The sequence below is a fragment of the Scyliorhinus torazame genome, chromosome 10 (assembly GCF_047496885.1).
Source record: "Scyliorhinus torazame isolate Kashiwa2021f chromosome 10, sScyTor2.1, whole genome shotgun sequence".
Lineage (NCBI taxonomy): Eukaryota > Metazoa > Chordata > Chondrichthyes > Carcharhiniformes > Scyliorhinidae > Scyliorhinus > Scyliorhinus torazame.
In genome coordinates, this window is record NC_092716.1 from 165,864,454 (window position 1) to 165,880,791 (window position 16,338).

Here is a 16,338-nt window from a genome sequence, read left to right on the forward strand (position 1 = left end):
ACTGGGTTAGGCTATTATAACAGGCCCCGGAGGCGAGTGTAAGGACTAACAGGACAACATCCGACTACTTTAGACTGCACCGTGGGACAAGACAGGGCTGCCCTCTCTCCCCACTGCTGTTTGCGCTGGCCATAGAGCTGCTGGCAATTGCATTGAGAGCTTCTAGGGGCTGGAAAGGGCTGGTCCGGGGGGGGGGGGGGGGGGGGGGGGGGGGGGGGGGGGGGGGGAGTGGAACATAGAGTCTCGTTATACGCAGATGATCTGCTGTTATATGTATCGGACCCAATGGTGGGGATGGATGGTATCATGGCAACCCTGAGGGAATTTGGCCGGTTCTCCGGATACAAACTGAACATGGCTAAGAGCAAATTGTTTGTAATTCAGGCGAGGGGGCAGGAGAGTAGGCTGAAGGAGTTGCCGTTCAGGCTAGTGGGGGAGAGTTTCCGATATTTGCGGATTCAGGTGGCACGGGACTGGGGCAAGTTGCATAAGCTCAACCTGTCCGGACTGGTGGGACGAGTGAGGGAGGAGGTCCGGAGGTGGGATGCGCTCCCGCTGTCATTGGCGGGGAGGGTGCAGACTGTTAAGATGACGATTCTCCCGCGGTTCTTGTTTGTTTTTCAGTGTCTCCCCATGTTTATCCCGCGGTCCTTCTTTAAGAGGCTGAATAAAATTATTCTGGGATTTGTATGGGCAGGGAAGTCCCCGCGGGTGAAGAGGGTGGTGCTTGAAAGGAACAGAGGAGAAGGGGGGCTGGCATTGCCGAACTTCAGCAACTATTACTGGGCGGCCAACATAGCGATGATAAGGAAATGGATGGTGGGTGCGGGGTCGGTTTGGTAGCGGATGGAGGCTGCTTCATGCAGGGGCACTAGCTTAGCAGCCCTGGTCACGGCGCCTCTGCCACTTCCGCCGGCACGGTACTCCACCAGCCCGATAGTGGTGGCGGCTCTTCGGATCTGGGGCTAGTGAGGGGGAACAAATGTAGACACTTACAGGTGTGGGATTTTGTACGCAGACTGGTGCTGTCCTTCCCACGTTTCCCGCCGAAGGGGAGGCAGGACAGGGTAGTTTCTAGGGGAGAGGGTAGAGTCTCAGACGTCTACAAGGAACTAATGGGAGCTGAGGATATGCAGACCGAGGACCTGAAGCTTAAGTGGGAAGAGGAGTTCGGGGGGGAGATGGAGGACGGTAGCCCTGAGCAGAGTAAACACGACCGCAACATGCGCCAGGCTCAGCCTGATCCAGTTTAAGGTTGTGCACCGGGCCCACATGACGGTGGCCCGGATGAGCAAATTCTTCAGGCTGGAGGACAAGTGTGTTAGATGCGCCGGAGGGCCAGCTAACCATGCACACATGTTCTGGTCGTGCCCTAAACTCAGGGGGTACTGGCAGGGATTCGCAGATGTCATGTCCCGGGTATTAAAAACTGGGGTGGTAATGAGCCCTGAGGTGGCAATCTTTGGGGTTTCGGAGGACCCGGGAGTCCAGGAAGAGAGAGGCCGACATTATGGCCTTTGCTTCCCTGGTAGCCCAGCGACAAATACTGTTAGCACAGAGGGACTCAAAGCCCCCGAGGGCTGAGGTATGGCTATCGGACATGGCGAGCTTTCTTGGCCTAGAGAAAGTCAAGTTCGCCTTGAGAGGTTCGCTATTAGGGTTCGCCCGAAGGTGGCAGCCATTTATTGACTTCCTCGCAGAGGAGTAAGCGTCAGTGGGGGGGGGGGGGGGGGGGGGGGGGGTGCTAGGGTAGAGTAGAGTAGGGGGATATTGAGGCAGGTCCTTGCGTGAACAGAGCCGTGGTTTGCACAATGTTTAATTTGTGTCGTGACTTTTTTTTTTGTACTGTACAATGTCACTTTTTCTAAAAAAAATTCTCAAACACCCTATTCACCTGCTCCAGAGCCACCACCACCATTCCATTCCTAATCGGCACAATCTCTATCGCTGCTGCCTGCCGATGGAGCTGGCCTGCCAACAATCGACTGGCCTTCTCTGCATACTCATAAACAACCCTCCTCGCTCGCCTCAACTGCCAATCCGCCCTCCCTGTGGATAGAAGATCAAACTTTGCCTGCAACTTCTTCCTCCTCACCAAAAGCCCTGATCCGGATCCTCCGCATACCTTCCATCTACCTCCAAAATCTCATCTATCAGCCGCTGCCGTTCCTCCCGCACCTCCCTATCCACTTTCGCCTTGAATGAAATGGCCTTACCCGTCACCACTGCCTCAACGCCTCCCAAACCACCGACGACTAAACCTCCCCATTTCAGTTAAACTCCTCAACCACTTTCTCCATCTCAATACAAAAATTTGGGTCTGTCAGCAAGTGTGGCCGGGACCTATCCACCTTCAGGTCCAACACCATATTCCAAAACCGCACCCCCCCCACAATATCAACTGGTGAGTATCCATGTCCGTATGGCCGCTAACACCTTTCTCACAAACCCAGCGTCGTCCCAGTTTCGGACATACATGCTGACCAGCACCACTAGCCTCCCTTCCGCGCCCCCATCACTATCACATACCTGCCCCCTGGTCCGTCACCACCTTCTCCATTTGGAACCTCGCCCATTTACCCACCAGTATCGCCGTCTACTGGGCCCTACTTTCGAAGCCCGAATGGAACATTTGTCTCACTCAGCCTCTCGTCAGCCTCATCGGGTCCTTTACTCTCAGGTGGGTCTCCTGTAACAGCACCATTTCCGCTTCCGGGCACTTTTAAGTGCGAGAAAACTCATGCTGTCTTCACTGGCCCCTTTGACCCTCGCAAGTTCCACATCATCACTTTGACCGGGGTTCCCCACATCGAAAAAACACACCAACTCCAAAGCCCCCCCCATGCCCATCCCCTCCAAACTCCCAACACCCCACGTCCAAACAAACTCCAAAACCAAAACAACCATAAATCCCCACCGTGCCTCTCAATCTACCCCAAGCCAAATACACAAGACAGTTAACCATAACATCCATAACGGGAAAGAACAACATAAAGGAAAAACCCAGTCAAAAGCCATGAAACTCCAAATTCAGTCTAGTCCCAGGCCTTCTGCCTTCACCTCTGCCGCCATCTCAAAGTAGTAGTCCCTGCCATTGTGCGTGACCTCAGCTTCACCAGGTAGACCACACCAAACCACACGTTGCGTTTATACAACGCGACCTTAGCTTGACTGAAGGCCGCCCGTCTCGTTGCCACCTTCGTTGTCAAGTCCTGATATATATACATATATCATTTCCATCACATTCCACCTCTCCTGTTTCTCCCACCTTGGCACCTTGTCCTTCACTTGAACATTGCGAAAGCAGACGATCACAGCACTTGGTGGTTCATTCATCCTCAGTTTTGCCAGGAGCGACCGGTGTGCCCTGTCCAATTTGTACTGGGAGGGACCTCCCCCTCCCCATCAGCGTCGCCAGCATGTTGGCAAAGTATTCTGTAGGCCTTCGGCCTTCCACTCCCTCGGCCACACCCATGATCCTCAGATTTTGCCTTTGTGACCTGTCCTCCAGGTATTCTACTTTGGCTCTCAGTCCTCTGTTGATCTCTGCCACCCTCTGCAGCTCCTCACCCATCAAGGTGAACTGGCCGCTGAGCTGCAACAATGCCTCCTCCATCCCCTTCATTTTCTCTCCCTGCCTCCCCCACCACCGTCAAAGACTTCACCAACACCTCTCTCATCGGGGCAAGGGTCTCACCCACCCACTCCTTAAGCGAGGTCATCATCTCTGCCCGATGCCTTTCAAAATGTTTTGAGAATAACCACTCAAATTCCCGGCCATCACTTACAAACAAAGAACAAAGAAATGTACAGCACAGGAACAGGCCCTTCGGCCCTCCAAGCCCGTGCCGACCATACTGCCCGACTAAACTACAATCTTCTACACTTCCTGGGTCCGTATCCTTCTATTCCCATCCTATTCATATATTTGTCAAGATGCCCCTTAAATGTCCCTATCGTCCCTGCTTCCACTACCTCCTCCGGTAGTGAGTTCCAGGCACCCACTACCCTCTGCGTAAAAAACTTGCCTCGTACATCTACTCTAAACCTTGCCCCTCTCACCTAAAATCTATGCCCCCTAGTAATTGACCCCTCTACCTTGGGGAAAAGCCTCTGACTATCCACTCTGTCTATGCCCCTCATAATTTTGTATACCTCTATCAGGTCGCCCCTTAACCTCCTTCGTTCCAGTGAGAACAAACCAAGTTTATTCAATCGCTCCTCATAGCTTATGCCCTCCATACCAGGCAACATTCTGGTAAATCTCTTCTGCACCCTCTCTAAAGCCTCCACATCCTTCTGGTAGTGTGGCGACCAGAATTGAACACTACACTCCAAGTGTGGCCTAACTAAGGTTCTATACAGCTGCAACATGACTTGCCAATTCTTATACTCAATGCCCCGGCCAATGAAGGCAAGCATGCCGTATGTCTTCTTGACTACCTTCTCCACCTGTGTTGCCCCTTTCAATGACCTGTGGACCTGTACTCCTAGATCTCTTTGACTTTCAATACTCTTGAGGGTTCTACCATTCACTGTATATTCCCTACCTGCATTAGCCCTTCCAAAATGCATTACCTCACATTTGTCCGGATTAAACTCCATCTGCCATCTCTCCGCCCAAGTCTCCAGACAATCTAAATCCTGCTGTATCCTCAGACAGTCCTCATCGCTATCCGCAATTCCACCAACCTTTGTGTCGTCTGCAAACTTACTAATCAGACCAGTTACATTTTCCTCCAAATCATTTATATATACTACAAAGAGCAAAGGTCCCAGCACTGATCCCTGTGGAACACCACTGGTCACAGCCCTCCAATTAGAAAAGCATCCCTCCATTGCTACCCTCTGCCTTCTATGGCCTAGCCAGTTCTGTATCCACCTTGCCAGTTCACCCCTGATCCCGTGTGACTTCACCTTTTGTACTAGTCTACCATGAGGGACCTTGTCAAAGGCCTTACTGAAGTCCATATAGACAACATCTACTGCCCTACCTGCATCAATCATCTTAGTGACCTCCTCGAAAAACTCTATCAAGTTAGTGAGACACGACCTCCCCTTCACAAAACCGTGCTGCCTCTCACTAATACGTCCATTTGCTTCCAAATGGGAGTAGATCCTGTCTCGAAGAATTCTCTCCAGTAATTTCCCTACCACTGAAGTAAGGCTCACCGGCCTGTAGTTCCCGGGATTATCCTTGATACCCTTCTTAAACAGAGGAACAACATTGGCTATTCTCCAGTCCTTCGGGACATCCCCTGAAGACAGCGAGGATCCAAATATTTCTGTCAAGGCCTCAGCAATTTCCTCTCCAGCCTCCTTCAGTATTCTGGGGTAGATCCCATCAGGCCCTGGGGACTTATCTACCTTAATATTTTTTAAGACACCCAACACCTCATCTTTTTGGATCACAATGTGACCCAGGCTATCTACATCCCCTTCTCCAGACTCAACATCTACCAATTCCTTCTCTTTGGTGAATACTGATGCAAAGTATTCATTTAGTACCTCGCCCATTTCCTCTGGCTCCACACATAGATTCCCTTGCCTATCCTTCAGTGGGCCAACCCTTTCCCTGGCTACCCTCTTGCTTTTTATGTACGTGTAAAAAGCCTTGGGATTTTCCTTAACCCTATTTGCCAATGACTTTTCATGACCCCTTCTAGCCCTCCTGACTCCTTGCTTAAGTTCCTTCCTACTTTCCTTATATGCCACACAGGCTTCGTCTGTTCCCAGCCTTTTAGCCCTGACAAATGCCTCCTTTTTCTTTTTGACGAGGCCTACAATATCACTCGTCATCCAAGGTTCCCGAAAATTGCCGTATTTATCTTTCTTCCTCACAGGAACATGCCTGTCCTGTATTCCTTTCAACTGACACTTGAAAGCCTCCCACATGTCAGATGTTGATTTGCCCTCAAACATCCGCCCCCAATCTATGTTCTTCAGTTCCCGCCTAATATTGTTATAATTAGCCTTCCCCCAATTTAGCACATTCATCCTCGGACCACTCTTATCCTTGTCCACCAGTACTTTAAAACTTACTGAATTGTGGTCACTGTTACCGAAATGCTCCCCTACTGAAACATCTACCACCTGGCCGGGCTCATTCCCCAATACCAGGTCCAGTACCGCCCCTTCCCTAGTTGGACTGTTTACATATTGTTTTAAGAAGCCCTCCTGGATGCTCCTTACAAACTCCGCCCCGTCTAAGCCCCTGGCACTAAGTGAGTCCCAGTCAATATTGGGGAAGTTGAAGTCTCCCATCACCACAACCCTGTTGTTTTTACTCTTTTCCAAAATCTGTCTACCTATCTGCTCCTCTATCTCCCGCTGGCTGTTGGGAGGCCTGTAGTATACCCCCAACATTGTGACTGCACCCTTCTTATTCCTGATCTCTACCCATATAGCCTCACTGCCCTCTGAGGTGTCCTCCCATAGTACAGCTGTGATATTCTCCCGAACAAGTAGCGCAACTCCGCCTCCCCTTTTACATCCCCCTCTATCCCGCCTGAAACATCTAAATCCTGGAACGTTTAGCTGCCAATCCTGCCCTTCCCTCAACCAGGTCTCTGTAATGGCAACAACATCATAGTTCCAAGTAGTAATCCAAGCTCTAAGTTCATCTGCCTTACCCGTAATGCTCCTTGCATTAAAACATATGCACTTCAGGCCACCAGACCCGCTGTGTTCAGCAACTTCTCCCCGTCTGCTCTGCCTCAGAGCCACACTGTCCCTATTCCCTCGTTCTCCCTCAATGCTCTCACCTTCTGACCTATTGCTCCCGTGCCCACCCCCCTGCCATACTAGTTTAAACCCTCCCGACTTCAGCCACCTTTTGCACCGTGATGGGCGTGGTTCCACCTGATGGGCTCTCTCCCGCCATCTTTAACCCGCTGCACACCTCGCCACGCTTGGCAGCGGACGTTTGCTCACTCCCCTTTTCCCTGGATTATTTTTCCTGGTTTTTGATATTCTATAAATGCCTCAGACCATCCCGCAGCTTCTCACAAAATAATTTCACCCCAAAACTGGGTGCAAAGGGCCTAAAAAAGACTACTCTGGCAGGAGCCACCAAACATGCGACCTCCACCTACATGCCGCAACCGGGCGTCCCCAGTCTGGAGGAATTGACGGAAATCGTGTTCAGACTTATTTAGATATTTACAAGTTCGCAACTTTGCGAAAAGGATTTTCCCGACATTCCCCGTGGCGGCCCAATCTCTCTAAAGGACTGGGTTATTTCACTCGCAGGGTCGGAGGAGGGGGGGAGCACTACCAGCGTTTATGAATGGATTATGTCGGAGGTTGGAGGTGGAGGCGGTTAAAGCTGGGTGGGAGGAGGAGTTGGGGTCCGTATTAGATGACAAGGTGTGGAGTGAGGCCCTGCACAGGGTGAACTCTATGTCCTCGTGTGCGTAGCTTGGTTTAATCCAACTCAAAATGGTTTGTAGGGCACACCTGACCAAGTCCAGAATGAGTCACTTCTTTGCAGGGGTGGAAGACAAGTGTGAGCGTTGCTCTAGAAGTCCCCTAACCACGGGCACATGTTCTGATTGTGGGTTTCTGTGTCTCCTCCTTTAGCACCGTGTTGGTGATTCTGAAGATTGAGCTGGATCCCTGCCCCTTAGTGGCCATATGTGGGGTGTCAGACTCGCCGGAGCTGCAGACAGACGTGGGGCCGATGTCCTGGCCTTCACCTCGCTGATTGCCTGGAGGCGAGTACTGCTGGAGTGCCTATACCTGTCTCTGTCCAGTGCCTCGGTGTGATTGGGAAACCTGATGGAGTCCCTATACCTCGTGAAAGTAAAGTACACCGTGAGGGGAGTAATTGAGGGGTTTCACTGAAGATGGTAGCCGTTTATTGTTTATTTCAAGGAAATGGTCACGGTTAATTGTTTTTAAAAATAAACTTAAGAATACCCAATTTTTTTTTTTCAATTAAGAGAGAATTTAGTGTGGCCAATTGACCTACCCTGTGCATCTTTTTTTGGGTTGTGGGGGGTTAGGCCCACGCAGACGGTCACCCTTAATTACTAAGGTGGGAAGAAGAGAAGGACGGGTGGAATGGGCATTGAGTGAGGGTCAGTTTATGTTTTGGGGGTTTTATGTGTGTATATGTTATTTTTTTCCCTGTTATTTTGTATTATTTGAAGTGAAAATTTGAATAAATGTATATTTTTTAAAAGAAAGGGGATAAAACCTTTACGATGAATATATGATGCGGAAGACAGCCATGGTAGTTCAGCAAGACTGGGGTAATAGGTGAGTTGGACAGAATATATGCCAAGAATTTTATACATATTGGAGCTTAGGTGACAAAAGCATGGATGACAGTTTCTGTAGCCAAGGGACTAAAGTAGGCACTCTTCCACTGCCCTCTGCTACTTTAACAGTTACCTGTTTCCTGTAGTGATATACATCACTGTATATACACAAGGGGTTAATGTAAATACACTACAACTAAGTAACCACTAGAGGGAACACCAGATATGTCATGACATGCAGACATACAACCAATGGGTCATTAGAACAGGACACAACCAATGGGTAATCAGGACACCCAGAGGTGGCATTACCACAAGGGGGCACTACACTACCCATATAAAAGGACAGGGCACACAGGCTCTGCCTCTTTCCACAGACAGACATCTAGAGAGTTAGGGTTGATCAGCAGCATCACACTCCAGCACGTGGCTTAGAGCAAGCTGGTACAGTTAGACTGAGTTACTGCAGTTAGATTAGCAGAGAGTCAAACTCATTTGAGAACTGTGTTAATAGTTCAATAAACACGTTGAACTCACTTCAGAGTCTGGAGCATACTTTAGTTAAGACTGCATCAAGTAGCAGCCTGTGTTATCCGAAGCAGCGTAACACAACATTTCCCACCTTGATTGCCTCTATTTCACCATGGATATCCAGCTCCTCTACACCTTTAGTCCCACATGTGTGAATCCTCCACTTCTTCCTTGGACGACCAGACCCATCTCCCACTACCCACCTCTCCCTGGCTGAACATTAAATAGCTTCTCCTTCGATTCCTCTCAATTTTTCCTGTGATGAATTTTGGAAATTGTTCTATATTATATTGTACATTTGTTGCAGTAATGTTATTAAAAACCCTGGTTTAAGATACATACAGGCAGTATGTTGCAGGGAATAAGAATGTTTTGCCTATTATTTAAGAAGTGTTTTAACTGTTACTTTGTTGCTAATGCGATTGATTCTGTGTTTAAATTAAAGTCTGTTTTAACATAAAAGATAAGGTAACGGTAAAGTAGCCAGCGTCCCAGATGACCATAGGCTGCTTTCCTCTTTTGAGGGGGAGAGCTCAGGTGATTTTTTTTTTTTTTTTTTTTTTTTTTTTTTTTATAAATGTTTTATTGAAATTTTTTTTCCCAAACAACAATTTTTCCCCTCTTACAAAGCAAACGCAACAATAACAATACAGAAATTTTAAACAATACACAAGTAACAAAACCCCTTTATCTTTGACCTAAACTAAACCCCCCCTCCCCCCCCCCCCCCCCTGCCCCCCTCCCCCTGGGTTGCTGCTGCTGGTCATCTGTCTTCCCTCTAACGTTCCCCTAGGTAGTCGAGAAATGGCTGCCACCGCCTGGTGAACCCTTGAGCCGATCCTCTCAGGGCAAACTTTATCTGCTCCAGTTTGATGAACCCCGCCATATCATTTACCCAGGCCTCCAGTCCGGGGGGTTTCGCCTCCTTCCACATGAGTAGGATCCTGCGCCGGGCTACTAGGGACGCAAAGGCCACAACGTCGGCCTCTTTCGCCTCCTGCACTCCCGGCTCTTCCGCAACTCCAAATAGAGCTAACCCCCAGCCTGGTTTGACCCGGGCCTTCACCACCCGCGAAATCACTCCCGTCACTCCCTTCCAATACCCTTCCAGTGCCGGGCATGCCCAAAACATATGTGCGTGGTTTGCCGGGCTCCCGCCACACCTCCCACATTTGTCCTCCACTCCAAAGAACCTGCTCAATCTTGCTCCCGTTATGTGTGCTCTATGTAGCACCTTAAATTGAATCAGGCAAAGCCTGGCGCATGAGGAAGAGGAATTTACCCTGCTTAGGGCATCAGCCCACATACCCGCCTCTATCTCCTCCCCTAGTTCTTCTTCCCACTTTCCTTTTAGTTCGCCCACCGACTCCTCCCCCTCTTCCCTCATCTCTCGGTAAATCTCTGACACCTTGCCCTCTCCGACCCACACCCCTGAAAGCACCCTGTCCTGTATCCCCTGTGTCGGGAGCAATGGAAATTCCCTCACCTGTTGTCTAGTAAATGCCCTCACCTGCATATATCTCAAGAAATTTCCCCGGGGCAACTTATACTTTTCCTCCAATGCTCCCAAGCTCGCAAAAGTCCCATCTATAAATAAATCTCCCACCCTCCTAATTCCCAACTGGAACCAGCTCTGAAATCCTCCATCCATTCTTCCTGGGGCGAACCTATGGTTGTTCCTGATTGGGGACCCCACCAGGGCTCCCCGCACCCCTCTCTGTCGCCTCCACTGTCCCCAGATATTCAATGTTGCCGCCACCACCGGGTTCGTGGTAAACTTTTTAGGTGAGATCGGTAGCGGCGCCGTCACCAGCGCCTCTAAACTCGTCCCTTTACAGGACTTTCTCTCCAGTCTTTCCCACGCCGCTCCCTCACCCTCCATCATCCATTTACGTATCATTGCCACATTGGCGGCCCAATAGTAATCGCCCAAGTTCGGTAGTGCCAATCCTCCTCTGTCCCTACTACGCTGAAGGAACCCCCTCCTTACTCTCGGAACTTTCCCTGCCCACACGAAGCTCGTGATGCTCCTGTCTATTTTATTAAAAAAGGTCTTAGTGATTAGTATAGGGAGACATTGAAATACAAATAAGAACCTCGGGAGGACCATCATCTTAATTGCTTGCACCCTGCCCGCCAGCGATAGAGGCTGCATGTCCCACCTCTTGAAGTCCTCCTCCATTTGTTCTACCAACCGTGTCAGATTAAGTCTGTGCAAGGTTCCCCAGCTCCTAGCGATCTGAATCCCCAGGTATCGGAAGTTTCTTTCCACTTTCCTTAGAGGCAAGCCTTCTATCTCTCTACTCTGGTCCCCTGGATGTATCACAAATAATTCACTCTTCCCCATGTTTAGCCTATACCCCGAGAAATCCCCGAACCCCCTCAAAATTCGCATAACCTCTATCATTCCCCCCGCTGGGTCCGACACGTATAACAATAGGTCATCCGCATATAACGAGACTCGGTGTTCTTCTCCCCCTCTAATCACCCCTCTCCATTTCCTGGAGTCTCTCAACGCCATGGCCAGAGGTTCAATTGCCAACGCGAACAACAATGGAGACAGCGGGCATCCCTGTCTTGTTCCCCTATATAGTCGGAAATACTCCGATCTATGTCGACCTGTAACTACGCTTGCCGTTGGAGCCCCATAAAGAAGTCTAACCCAGCTAATAAACCCGTTCCCAAACCCAAACCTCCTTAACACTTCCCATAAATACTCCCACTCCACCCTATCAAATGCCTTCTCTGCGTCCATTGCCGCCACTATCTCTGCCTCCCCCTCCACTGGGGGCATCATTATCACCCCTAATAGTCGTCGCACGTTAACATTCAGTTGTCTCCCTTTTACGAACCCTGTCTGGTCTTCGTGCACCACCCCCGGGACACAGTCCTCTATCCTCGATGCCAGTACCTTTGCCAACAATTTGGCGTCCACGTTCAACAATGAAATGGGTCTATAGGACCCGCACTGCAACGGATCTTTATCCCTCTTCAAAATTAACGATATCGTCGCCTCCGACATCGTCGGGGGTAGAGTCCCCCCTTTCCTGGCCTCATTGAACGTCCTCACCATCAACAGGGCCAACAAGTCCACATATTTTCTGTAATACTCCACCGGGAACCCGTCTGGTCCTGGGGCCTTCCCTGCTTGCATGCTTCCCAGTCCCTTAATAACCTCGTCCACCCCAATCGGTGCCCCCAGGCCTACCACCCCCCGCTCCTCCACTTTCGGGAACCTCAATTGGTCCAGGAACTGCCGCATCCCCTCCTCTCCCTCTGGGGGTTGAGACCTATACAGTTCCTCATAGAAGGTCTTGAACACCTCATTTATCTTTCCTGCCCTTCGCACCGTGTCTCCCCTTTCGTCTCTAATTCCTCCTATTTCCCTCGCTGCTGCCCTCTTTCGCAATTGATGAGCCAACAGGCGACTCGCCTTTTCCCCATATTCATACCTCCTCCCCTGTGCCTTCCTCCACAGTACCTCCGCCTTTCTGGTAGTCAGAAGGTCAAATTCCGTCTGGAGTCGTCTCCTCTCCCTGTACAATTCCTCCTCCGGGGTCTCTGCAAATTCCCTATCCACCCTTAAAATCTCCCCCAGTAATCTTTCCCTTTCCTTGGCCTCTGTTTTCCTTTTGTGGGCCCCAATGGAGATCAGCTCTCCTCTGACCACCGCTTTTAGTGCTTCCCATACCACTCCCACAGGGACCTCGCCGTCGTCATTGACCTCCAGGTATCTCTCAATACACCCCCGCACTCTTGCACACACTCCCTCATCCGCCATCAGTCCCACATCTAATCGCCAGAGTGTTCTCTGCTCCCTTTCCTCTCCTAATTCCAGGTCCACCCAATGTGGGGCATGATCCGAAACCGCTATGGCTGAGTACTCAGCTTCTTCCACCCTAGAGATCAACGACCTTCCCAAAACAAAAAAATCTATCCGGGAGTACACTTTATGGACATGGGAGAAGAAGGAATACTCCCTAGCCCTAGGTCTAAGAAATCGCCATGGATCCACTCCCCCCATTTGGTCCATAAACCCCTTAAGTACCTTGGCCGCTGCCGGCCTTCTTCCGGTCCTTGAGCTGGATCTATCTAGCCCCGGGTCCAGCACCGTATTAAAGTCCCCTCCTAAAATCAAGTTTCCTACCTCCAGGTCCGGTATACGCCCCAGCATCCGTCTCATAAATCCCGCATCGTCCCAGTTTGGGGCATACACGTTAACCAACACGACCTCCATTCCCTCCAGCCTGCCACTCACCATTACATATCTACCTCCGCTATCTGCTACGATGTTCTTTGCTTCAAATGCGACCTGTTTCCCCACCAAAATGGCCACCCCTCTATTCTTTGCGTCCAGTCCTGAGTGGAACACCTGTCCCACCCATCCTTTCCTTAGCCTAACTTGGTCCGCCACCTTTAGGTGCGTCTCTTGGAGCATAACCACGTCTGCCCTTAGTCCTTTCAAATGCGCGAGCACTCGGGCCCTTTTTATCGGTCCGTTCAGGCCTCTCACGTTCCACGTGATCAGCCTCACTAGGGGGCTACCTGCCCCCCTCCCGTGTCGACTAGCCATTACCTTCTCTAGGCCAGTCCCATATCCCGCCTCCGCGCTCCCGCTCGCTCCCCCAGCGTCGCACACCATCCCCGCCCACCCACTCTTTAGCCATTTCCTTTTGGATTTCCGCAGCAGCAACCCAGTTGTCCCCCCCCCCCTTCTCCCTCCCTCCTCCCCTCCCCGCTAGATCTCTTTCTAGCTTGATTGCTCCCCCCATATTACTTCCGTAAGTCAGCTAACTTCAACTGACCCCGGCTACTCCTGCTCACTCCTCGACCCCCCCCATGTGGGGAACTCCCATCCGCCTTGCGCCTGTCTTCCCGCCTTATTCTTTCTGGTGCGGGAACATCCCTTTACCTGACCCGCCTCTTATGGCGCAGCTCCCTTTCCCCTCCCCCTCCCCTTCCCCATTCTCCAACTATGTCCCGTCTTTCCCCCCTCACCGGCGCCCACATTTCCCCAATGTCTCCCCCCTTCCCTGTTTACTTCTCAATTAACTTCCACCGTAACATTAACAATAACATTTCCTGCAGCATCAGTCCCTCAGTTCCGATCCAATTTCTCTTCTTTGATGAAGGTCCATGCTTCCTCCGCCGTCTCGAAATAATGGTGTCTCTCCTGATACGTGACCCATAGTCTTGCCGGCTGCAGCATCCCGAACTTCACCTTCCTTTTATGCAACACCTCTTTGGCTTGGTTGAAGCTCGCCCTCCTTCTCGCCACCTCCGCACTCCAATCCTGGTATACCCGTACCACTGCATTCTCCCATCTGCTACTCCGCACCTTTTTAGCCCATCTCAGGACCTCTTCTCTATCCTTAAGGCGGTAAAATCGCACGATTATCGCCCTGGGTGGTTCTCCCGCTTTTGGTCTTCTCGCCGGAATCCGATTTGCCCACTCCACCTCCAAGGGGCCCGTAGGGGCCTCAGCACCCATCAGTGAGCTCAGCATCGTACTTGCGTACGCTCCACAGTCCACTCCTTCCACACCCTCAGGGAGACCCAGTATCCGAAGGTTCTTCCTTCGCGCTCCATTTTCTAGGGCTTCGATCCTTTCAGTACACTTTTTATGAAGTGCCTCGTGCGTCTGTGTCTTAACCGCCAGGCCCAGGATCTCGTCCTCAATATCTGTCACCTTCTGCTCCACCACACGGAGCTCTGTCTCCTGGGTCTTTAATGTCTCCTTGAGCCCCTCAATTGCCTGTAGCAACGGGGTCAGCACCTCCCTCTTCAGCAGCTCCACGCACCGTCTCACAATTTCATGCTCAGGCCCCCATGTCGCCTGCGCTTTCTCCGCCGCCATCTTGTACTTCTCTCTTTCTGACCCTTTGGTCGACGATTCCTCGCGCTGCAGCCGCCGCCGCCGGTTTTTTCCTCCTTCGTTTGGGGGGGACTCCCTTCTCACACGCCCCACACCGGGTTGCGTCGTCGAAAAATTCCCCGTTGGGGCTCTTAAAAGAGCCCGAAGGTCCGTCGGAGCTGGAGCCGCCGAAGCGTGCGGCTAGCTAGGCATCACCGCAACCGGAAGTCCCTTCAGTGGCCTTGATGAGGTCTTTTCACAGTTGTTCCCTCTGCTGCTAGAATTCACCTTTGATACAGGCCCTCAGGTCAGCTTGCAGCTTTAAGCTTGCCCTTCCCCCGCCTGCATGCTGGAAGAGGCCCTGTTTATCCTGTAGTTGCAGCCAAATCTTTCACTGTTTCTGCGTGTGTCTGGCAACCAAGAGACATACCCTTCCTAGGGGACACTGTCGGGGGAATATTGCCGCCTTCTTCCCACACCGGGAAATGTCAAACAAATGCCGTGGGGGCCCTGTAAAAGAGCCCAAAAGTCCGTTCCAAGCAGGAGCTGCCGAATATGCGACCTAGCTCTGCATAGCCGCACCCGGAAGTCGAGCTCAGGTGATTTAACCACAGCTCAGGCGAGGGGCAAGGTTGAGACAGTGGGGCCTTCATGAATGAACATAAGATAACATCAAAGGAACAATTTGGTCAGTGGCGAAGTATCCTTTCCTCACAGTTTTACAAATTGCAAATTGTTGGGTTCTCGTCCGGGATCCTCACACCCCCAAGTAAAGGTCTGTCTCCTTGGCAACTAGTTTGAGTCCTAACTTTGTCCTTTTTGTGGGATGTGTGAAACAACCCTGCTTCCAGCTCTAGTCAGGCTTTCTCTCTCACCTCCGTTTCTGACGCATCGATGGCTGTATTGATTCCACTTTCTGCTCTTGCCCTGAATTGGAAAATGTCCTCAGTTCTACTTCCAATTCTCACCTTTCCCCCCACCTTTACAAGATCCATCTCCAATTCTTCCCTTCCTTTCTTCAATTTCTCTGACTCTGTTTATGGAGATAGGCTGTTGACCATTGGCACTAAAAGCCCACTTGCTTTCACAGTTGCCTTGATTACACTTCCTTCCTCCCAACAGGCTCCCCAGTAGCACATCTCTCGAATCGGCAGTTTAGAGCTTTCTGGTCATAAAGTGCAACACGTTTAGTGGCACAGTAGTTAGCACTGCTGCCTCACAGCACCAGGGACCCATGTTTGATTCGAACCTTGGGTGACTGTCTATGTGGAGTTTGCACATTCTCCCTGTGTTTGTGTGGGTTCCCTCCGGGCGCTTCCAGAGTCCAAAGGTGCGCAGATTAGAACATGGAATTAGAACTTAGAATTTACAGTGCAGAAGGAGACCATTCAGCCCATCAAGTCTGCACCAGCTCTTGGAAAGAGCACCCCATTTAAGCCTCACACCTCCACTCTATCCCTGTAACCTAGTAACCCCACCTAACCTTTTTTGGACACTAAGGGCAATTTAGCATGGCCAATCCACCTAACCTGCACATCTTTGGCCTGTGGGAGGAAACCGGAGCACCCGAAGTAAAACCACGCAGACACGGGAGAACGTGCAGACTCCGCACAGACAGTGACCTAAGCCAGGAATCGAACATGGGACCCTGGCGCTGTGAAGCAACCGTGCTAACCACTGTGCTACCGT

General features: G+C 50.9%; 1 protein-coding gene across 8 annotated transcripts in view; it reads left to right on the plus strand.

Annotated features, from left to right (window-relative positions):
• pidd1 (p53-induced death domain protein 1) overlaps positions 1-16,338 on the plus strand; it is a 173,229-nt gene that overhangs the window by 41,603 nt on the left and 115,288 nt on the right. Inside the window, exon 1 of one of the 8 annotated variants that reach the window (XM_072518911.1) lies at positions 8,184-8,262. The exons of the other annotated variants lie outside the window; for them this stretch is intronic. The gene's annotated coding sequence lies outside the window, so the exon portion shown is untranslated. Of the gene's footprint in view, positions 1-8,183; positions 8,263-16,338 lie in introns of those variants that run through there. 8 annotated transcript variants of the gene reach the window in all.